Source organism: Cavia porcellus, unplaced genomic scaffold (assembly GCF_034190915.1).
Source record: "Cavia porcellus strain 051 isolate PalLab524CR breed Dunkin Hartley unplaced genomic scaffold, mCavPor4.1 scaffold_2, whole genome shotgun sequence".
NCBI classification, from domain to species: domain Eukaryota; kingdom Metazoa; phylum Chordata; class Mammalia; order Rodentia; family Caviidae; genus Cavia; species Cavia porcellus.
Window position 1 is genome coordinate 5,629,381 of NW_026947485.1, and position 8,898 is coordinate 5,638,278.

An 8,898-nucleotide genomic window follows, 5' to 3' on the forward strand; every position below is an offset into this window, starting at 1 on the left:
CCCGCCATGCCACCCTGCCTTGGAGCCAACTGACTATGGACTGAAACCTCCAAAAACTGTAAAAATGAGCCTTTCTTTTCCCAATTTTGGGCATCAGGTATTTTGTCTCAGCAATGAGTAAAAAGTAACTGAGACACCACCATGGTAATTATTATCTGCTCTGAGCTGCAATAATTCTACTTTCCTTAACTTTGGCACACCTGGTTTAAGTTTTGTACTTAGAACACTGGGTGGTCTATAATACTGTTTCTGTTCTCTCTTACAGCACGACAACCTTGCAGTCTGAGAGTTCAGCTTTAGGTCTAAGCACAGGCACTTTCCAATGCTCCTGCTTGGAATTATTGAGATTTCCTTCCCAAACAACTGTAATTTCTGGGTCTGAGACCTTCCCACCTCTGGTGTAAGGGCAGAACCAAGACACTGAATAGATGCAGAGCCCAGGCTAGAGGGGCCTCCTTCTGCCTGCCCAAGATTTGACATTGCACAATGATTTTTAACCCGAAACGCTTGGTACTTTCTTTTGAATGAAACAGCATCTCCCTCCTCTGTCACCTAGATGTCATGCATGTGACAGATGTCATCAGGCCTGGCGAATCTTTCTACCCTGGGCACCAAACACAAAACTCTACCCATATTGAATACTTAATAAAATTTATTGATAGCTATGTTACCCTTCACATAGTTTACTTTCCGTGCCTGATTATTTCTCTCATCTCCCCCAAGCTCCTCGATATTTTCTGGAGTTTGTGGGGTGCACAGGAGCCATTTTGGCAGGCTAGCTTCCAGTAAAGCTTATGGCTCCTATTTTGAGGGGCTGGAAATTGACCCTCCATAGGATGCAGAGCAGAGAGAGATGCAAAGTCAGAGCTGATGACGTTGTTGTATCTGTAGGTTCACTCGTGCCCAAGGCAAGGCCTTTCAGGGGCTTCCACTACTGTGAAGCAAACAGACTCACTCTGCTTATGGGCAGTTTGGTCTGTTTTCTGTCATTTGAATGCTAGATTAGGCTCTGCTGCGAGACACTGTGCACCACATAAGCGTATTGGAAAGAAAACAACCCTTCAGAGATGTAGGTTGGCTCTGTGTGGGCTTCTTCCCAGGCATAGAAGCTCCAAAGATTTTTGCTTGTTTTGGATGACATGCTGTTGTTTACCACAGAAATGTATGCAATCAAATGTATTCAATTGTTCCCACATGGACATTTTATGACACACTATTTCTAGTTAAATGTTTATACGTTCCTTATGAGAAGGAAAAGTTTCTTTTTCATTACCTTTGACATTCTCCAATATTATTTTGCTTCTCTTTGAATGATAGTCTCAGTGAAAAGGAAGATATATTTATAAAGGAACAGGAGCATGCCTAGGTGTGCCTTGGTGACTTTTAGGAAAAAACAACCACAATGAGTTTTGAGAAATCTTTTACATTTTTAATTATTAAAAATACTAACAAGACAATTGGATATGCACATACGAAAGAATGACGTTTACATAAAGAGATTCACTCAAAGTGAATCATGCACCCAAGTTTTAGAGCTGAAGCTACTAACGCCTTAGAAAAAAACATAGAAGTAACTTTGTGACCCTGAGTTAGGCTATGGTCTTTTACAGGGGACATCAAAGCAAACATAACAACCAAATAGTATGGATTGGGCCACATCAAAAACTTAAAAGTTTGTGTAGCCCAGGATAACACCCATAGAGTCAAAAGACAACGTACGGAATGGGAGAGAGTTTTATAAATCATTTATTTGATAAAGGAGTTATATTCAGAATACACAAAGAGCACTTAATCTGGACAAAGGATCTATTTCTCCAAAGATGTACACGTAATCAGCAAGCACATTTTAACCATGTTCTGCATTGTTATTCACGATATAAATAAAAATAGAAACTCCCTGGTATGACTGTAATGTAAACGAGAGGCAATAACAACTATTAATGACAAAGTGGAGAAACAGAGCCAGCATGCACGGCTAGCAGGAGAGCTGGAGGGCAGCAACCCTGTGGAAACAGTCGGGCAGTCCCTTGAGAGTTAAAAACAGTCATCACGGCGCATCACACCCACCCCTGCATGTGCATATACCGCAGAAAAGAGAAGTACATGCCCACCTAAAATACCGTGCACACGTGGTCCAATGTCCACGGCAGCAGTGCTCGCAACAGCCAAACAGTGGGAACAATACCGAAGCCCATCAGCAGACAGACGGGTAAATAAAGTGTGTGGAGCCAACAGCGGAAAATGTATAGCAAAAACATATTTGTACAAGGAACAACAGGGATGAACCTTTAAAATGTTACACTAAGCAGCCAATCACAAAAAGGCAGTGGGGTGTATATTCTCTACTTCATATACATTGTGTATAACAAATTCAGAACTGGAAAATCTAGGGAGCTGTAGCCCACCACCACTGAGGGTGGAGAGACCGTTTGACTAAAATCAGATTGTGAAGAGAGCCATGAAAGCTTGCACCTCCTAAAAATGTTGAATCCTGTACTTGAAATGAATGCATTACTTCATATGTGAATTTCACATCACTGACAATATCAAAATAGAATGAAGCACATAAATCAGTAAGTATCCAAATAAACTTACAGAAATTTTCCCTTAGAGCATTTTCATTTCAGAAGTGTGATGTCTCTGAATTAAGGCCATTTTTATTTCTCCGTGCTGAATGCTGTGACTTTCCCGGGTGCCCGGGGTTTCACACCAACATCCGTTTCTTATCTACTGAACCCAGTACTTTCGAATGTAGGGAACCTGGAGGGCGAATTTTACACCTGTGCACCCCCTTCTGGAAGGGCTCGGACTACAGAAATTCCACGGAATGCCAGCTGCTGCACGTGGAGGAAAAGGCTCGCTCCCTTGTTCAGTCTGCACTGACACCTCAAAGCCTGTACCCGTGCATCTTCTGGATCAGAAATGCTCAGTCCTCCTGATTTGCCAGTGCAAACCCTGCAGAGTGGACCCGTGAGCAAGGGCGTCCTCACACCTGCCAGCTCAGCCATGCGTCCCTGAGCTGAAGGAAAACGGGCTCGGAGGACAAGGTTATTTTTAGCTGTGGGTCCCAGCTATTCCCCAGGAAACCTGTCCGCAAGAAAGCAGTGCCAGTTATTCTATATTTAATACGGTAAGTGACCTTGCTTCGTTTTACCCAGCCTTGTCGTCCTCCAAGGAAAGGAAGTTAAATGGCAGGCGAATGGAATTAGCTTTTTCCAGAGCGACAGTTCTGTCCATCCACAGTGAGGCGACTTGCCGTCACTGTTGCTTTTTTTTAAGTATCTTACTGCAGACATCGGAAAGTTAATTCAGCATGAATCAGGCAACAGATCATCTTGGTTGTTTTCTGAATGACAGATTATTTTCCATGGGAAGTGTTGGAGTATTGCTTTCTGTCAGCAGATCATACTGAATCATTGAAAGTGACAAGGAGACACAGATCTTGATTAATGGGGTCTGATTGAACTGAAGATATTAATGCTCTCAACTTTCTGAAATACATATTCAACAGCAGATGCACAGAGGAATTACAAAGAGAAAGTTAGCAGGCGGATACTTGAATAATGGTTTTTTAAAAGATGGAAAGAAGTATGTCACCGGAAATATTGGACATTTTAGAATACTAGGGAAGTTATGGTGTTTCCAGACATGGATGAAAATGTTTTCTCTTGGGAATGTTTTGTTTCTTTTTTTGTTTTTCTTTTAGTGGTACCAGGGATCAAATTCATGACCTCACACTTGCCAGGTGCTTAGGCCCCTGAGCTAAATCCCCAGCACCCCCTCCCCTATGGCTGGAGATGTTAACACTTAACTTTTATTCTTTCAGGCAGATGAGGGGTTTCTTCTCACAGCTTGAAGGTGGCCACTCTCTTACTGTGTGCCTTGGAGCATGCGACCCTGAATAGGTAGAGAGATCAAGCTTCCTGGGCTGTCTCCCAGTAGGACATCCACCCACCTGGCAGGTCCTGTCCTCATGAATCCATGCTCGCCCAAATCTCTCCCCAAGCTCCAGATGCTGTCGCTTAGGGAGGAAGAGGTGAAACATAGGAACTTGGGGGAACACAGACATTCACTCCAAGAATAACGTGAACTGCACTGCAAGCATATTATAAATTATGCTCGCAATATATTACCACAGAAACGTTGTATCACCAGCCGAGTATCAACACATAATGTTCTACCACGTGGATTCAGTAAGAGTTCATTTCCTGAACTATGGCAAAAATGAATATTTGCAACTGTGCCCTTGTTCAGTTGAGTTGGCAGTTTTATAGATATGGACAACATATTGGCAGAAACATTTGACAATCTAAATAATATTGCTGGTGATTTTGTTTTTAGAGAGAAATCCTATGAAGGAATTATAACCTTGGATTTGAATTAGCTAAGAGTGTAGAGAACCTTCACATCTGTATCCTGTTTGACTTTTCCTATTAGTATATAAGCAAATCAGAGCAAGCATATTTAAATGTCACTTTATACATTAGAAAATCAAAGTATATGAGTTTTTAAAAAAATGAATGCTGATCTAAATTCAAATTCAAATAATTTTCAGGGCTAGACTTAAGGCCCAGCCTGTCAGCCCCTTTGGGTGATTACTTTTATTGTCGTTGGTAAACTCAAAGAGGCAGGAAAGGTCCAAACTGGCTTGGAGAAAGCGTATTTTTCATTTGGAACCTAGAGCTTGTTTCCTGGGACTCTTTGCTTCTATTTCTGCACCTGTTCGTTTCATCTTGTCTTTTGGTGATGGCAACTTTCCAATCTTTGTATATTTTTCTTGGACTTGAACCTCTGCATTGTGCTGTTACTGCCAGCAAAAGATTAACTTAGAAAACAAGAGATACACCAGGAAATGCAGGAGGCTCCTGGCTCAGCTCTGCGATGTAATCCAATTTCTTTATTGCTGTGTGAGATGTCCAGTGACAGGCAAAAAATTGGACAAAAATGTATGTTAAATATCTGCACAACAAAATCTTTAGTAATTCGAAGATATACAAGTTAATGTCTTTCTAATCATACTGATAGTGGTCTTTTTAATAAAATAAAACTTGTTCTATTCAAAGCAAAAACACACTACTCTAAAGAGAAGGAACTCAATTATTATGGGCTGGAAAGAAACATGAAACATGATGAGGTCATAAATATATGTATCTTTCAAATAAACACTAAAATGTTCATCAAGTAAGTAACTGAGATGAATCATGCACCTGAATTATTACAACACATTAAAAGGTGGGCAGCATTACAGACAAAATTTGATCTGGCACTAAGAAATAGACTCCAACCCTCAAGCGTAAGATTTGGAAATTAAGTGCAGACATGTGCCATGTAATGTTCTTGTAGACAAAGGGCCACAGGTGCAAGGCTGGTCCCAAATACTCTACCACATGGCCATGTCATTGCTGGCTTGCATTGTAGAATTTCCTTCTGTGGTGCTAGCACAATGGGGAGGGTACCTCAGGGTGTGCTTCTTAGGACATATCCCAGCCATTACATGCCGCAGAACTGTACAAAACCACTTACACCGTTAGCTTGGGAACTCATTACACACACCACTGGCCCTCCCAAATTCACTCCCAGTCCATGATATTTTATTTTTTCGTTTTCACTTTCTCATACAGACTAAGCTATCATTCATTGAATTTTATTGTGGTTAAAATTTTATTTATTATTTATTTTTGTGGGTAGTTGGGGTTGAACTCAGCACCTTTACATGGTGCTACATCCCCAGCCTTTTCAACATTGTCTATCTGGGACATGATCATGCAAAATCACTAGGTTGTCCGGGCTGGACTGAAACTTGTGGTCTTTCTAATTTCAGTCTCTCAGAGTGTTGGGATTGCAGGCATATACCACCAGCCTGGAAAAATGTACTTTAAACTGTAAATTTTAAAGTGTTATTAGCTACTCATACGCCTGGTATCAGTTAATATAATTTCCCTCTGCAGTCCAGCTAAGGCGGCATCAGTGTAGCACTAGGCCTCTGACCAGAGACAGAAGTGCACTGCAGTGCTTTAAGCAGGTCCAGCAGGTGGTGGTAGGTGAGTCCCGGGGCCTCTGGGGGTGTGGGGCAGTCAGAGGACACTGAGCACCCGGAGAGAGGGGGCTCTAAGAGCTCATCTGAGCCAGCGAAAGCAGAGATAAGCAGTATGCCCCATAGCCAACTCTGCCGGGGGCCAGCCTTAGAGGAGAGGTGAGGTCTATAGGAGCATTCGAGCCGGGGACCCTCCACTTCTCCCCAAAAACGCCCACCCTCCTTCCTGGGGCTGCACACCTCATCCTTCGTCCACCCCTTGCCCTGCCAGCTGGGCACCCAGAGCTTCTTCCTCTGAAATCCTATCTCCTCTCCCTCCTAACTCTGCTTTTACTGTGTTTTACATGAACTAATGTTGGCATTAACAGGTCCAGGCCCTCACACCAGGGCCAGAGGGAAGTTAACTTTGAAAGACCATTGCCTCACAAAAGTGCAAAGTTGGACTCACAGAATTCATTCTTCTAGCTCTTTGCAAAACAGAATCATATGCATATGGGCACACAGACACAGGAATGTGCCCACTCTGAAAAAGCCATCCCTGTACGCCCAACCACATGCCTGCCCTTCAGCTTACATTATGATGGAAGAGTGTTTTCCTTTTCTCCTGGCAGAAACAGTTGTGAAGCTTTGCTCCTGTGTAATCCATAATTTCCTCTCTAAATGACAAGCAGATACGTGTATTCAGACAGATGTGAACCGATCTCTCCTTTCAAGTAACTGGTGCACTCTGCTGTGAGGAGGGCTTTGAATGTTGTACAAATTCACGCCATTGACTGCACTGAGTGGCACCAAAATGTTGTCAAAGTCCCTGTACAATTCAAATTAACCTCTTGGTACATCTGTAGATCTTGACTCTGGACATTTTTATTTGTTTTATAGCTTTCAATTTTATATCTGGCTGGGTAATCATTATTATCTTTGCTTTCTTGTTTGTTTTTCTGGGTGCTGTTCATTTTCATAGTGGTGGATTCTTCTCTATCCTCACTGGGTTTTTTTTTTTTGGTTTTTGTTTTTTGTTTTGCAGTACCAGGAATCGAACTCGCCACCTCCACTTCCCAGGCAGGCACTTATGCTGCTGAGCTAAACTCACTCCCGGCTATACTCACTGTTTTGAATACTTCTCATTTCAAAGTCCTACATGACCATGCCATTAAATGCATCTTTTGATACATATTTTTACATATTGTAAGATTTTAACTTGAGCATTTTATTTCTTTCATCTTGTATCTAATTAGTTCTCACTTATTCCCAAAGTTTTAATTTTATTACAGTATCTTTAAATATCTCAATCCTATTTTATGCCCTTATTTAGTCTGACCTATGTTATTAAGTTTTCTTAATATTTTAATTGGTTATTTTCTATTTATTATCTCTTTTAGTATTTTTAAAATTTATTTTATAAAGTATTTCATTATGACTATGATAATCGTGGCTGGGTTGGATGTATGGATAAAGACCACACCGCAAATTAGAGACCTGAGAAACCTCTGTCTTAGTCATCTCAATAGTTTTGTGTTTGACCCCCTAAATAGATTTCCTGTCCTGTCAAGGAATGCTGAAACCAACCTTAAAGTCCTTAAATAAGCCCTAAAGCCAAGCTTTTTTATCAGATAAACTACCCCATTGACACAGATATTACAGTGAAAATATTGTTACCGCTATGCACTGAGTCCTGTATGGTGAGCTTCTGCTGGTAGCATTTAACACCTGGTCAGTGACATGAGTCACACTGGGCTGATGGGAACAGCTTGCTTGTGCCAGAAAACTGACGTCTGCGTAATGAGGGGCAGGTGGTACTGGTTTTGGCAGAGGACACCATGGCGCAGAGCACAGGGAAGTGTGTACACATTCTTCCTGCTCATGAATTTTGCATTATGTCTACAGGAGCATCATCCAGGGCATGCCTCCCCATGCCCTTCCCTGTCCTTCATGTCAATAGTCTAGGAGAAGCTAAGAGACCAGACATCACCTGCCTCGGATTTCTCTGGATCATTATGGTATCTATTTGTTAGCTCTCATAACCTCGGATAAATTTTTATGGGTCTGAACTCATTGAAAGAGATATACCCCCCACTTTTTTTACGTTTCCTTGGATGGAGAGAGACAAATGGTTTATATTCTTTTACTTTTTCTCTATCAGTATACAAAAGAATAGAACAGTTTAAGAATTAAAATATTCTTTTACTTTTTCTCTATCAGTATACAAAAGAATAGAACAGTTTAAGAATTAAAATTTTGTTTTGGTTTAGAGCTTGGCTGTCCCCTCAAAGCCTCATGCATTTGGAAGATGACTAGATCACTGCCCGTGTGGAACTCAACAGCGGCTTAGTCCAGGAGGAGTCTGTCTGCTGAGCTGCTGTAGGTCAGGAAAGGCAGGTGCCGGAGAGGTGAGCTGGATGTGGATACGTATGGCTCCCGACCTGGCTCCTCCCTTCTCTCCCTATTTCCTGGCTGCCATGACGTTAGCATCTTCCCTCCTGCAGGCCCTTCTGCCTTGGAGACAGCCAACCATGGACTGAATCTTCTAAAACCATAATCCAAAATAAACCTCTTTTTCTGTTTAAATTGTGGGAGCTGAGTGTTGTGTCCCAGTGATGAGAAAATTACTAAGACATACACTGAGTGCTTTTTGAGGATAAATTAGAAGAGTTGATGGTATAAGGATTACCATTTGCCCTTTTTAAGTGAAAACATAAGAATTTGCATGCAAATTCCTGAAATTCAATCAAGTAGATCCTGCGTCCGCTCAAGGATGCGTAACTGGAATATGACTACAATTGAGAAATCTTGTGTCTAGCTAAAAATGTGTTCATGAACAAATTATGGTTCAAACATTATGCTCTGAAAGAAAAGCATGAAAGAGA

At 41.6% G+C, this 8,898-nt stretch overlaps 1 long non-coding RNA gene across 2 annotated transcripts; it reads left to right on the forward strand.

Annotated features, from left to right (window-relative positions):
• The first annotated feature begins 2,580 nt into the window (after window positions 1-2,580).
• LOC106027686 (uncharacterized) lies at window positions 2,581-8,581 on the forward strand. Of its 2 annotated transcripts, XR_010042467.1 has the most exons (4): window positions 2,581-3,130; window positions 7,919-8,031; window positions 8,284-8,421; window positions 8,518-8,581. It is a non-coding gene; the product is annotated as an uncharacterized LOC106027686 (long non-coding RNA). The 2 variants fall into 2 exon arrangements; XR_001201269.3 differs by having other exon boundaries at window positions 8,284-8,576.
• Window positions 8,582-8,898: the final 317 nt, after the last annotated feature.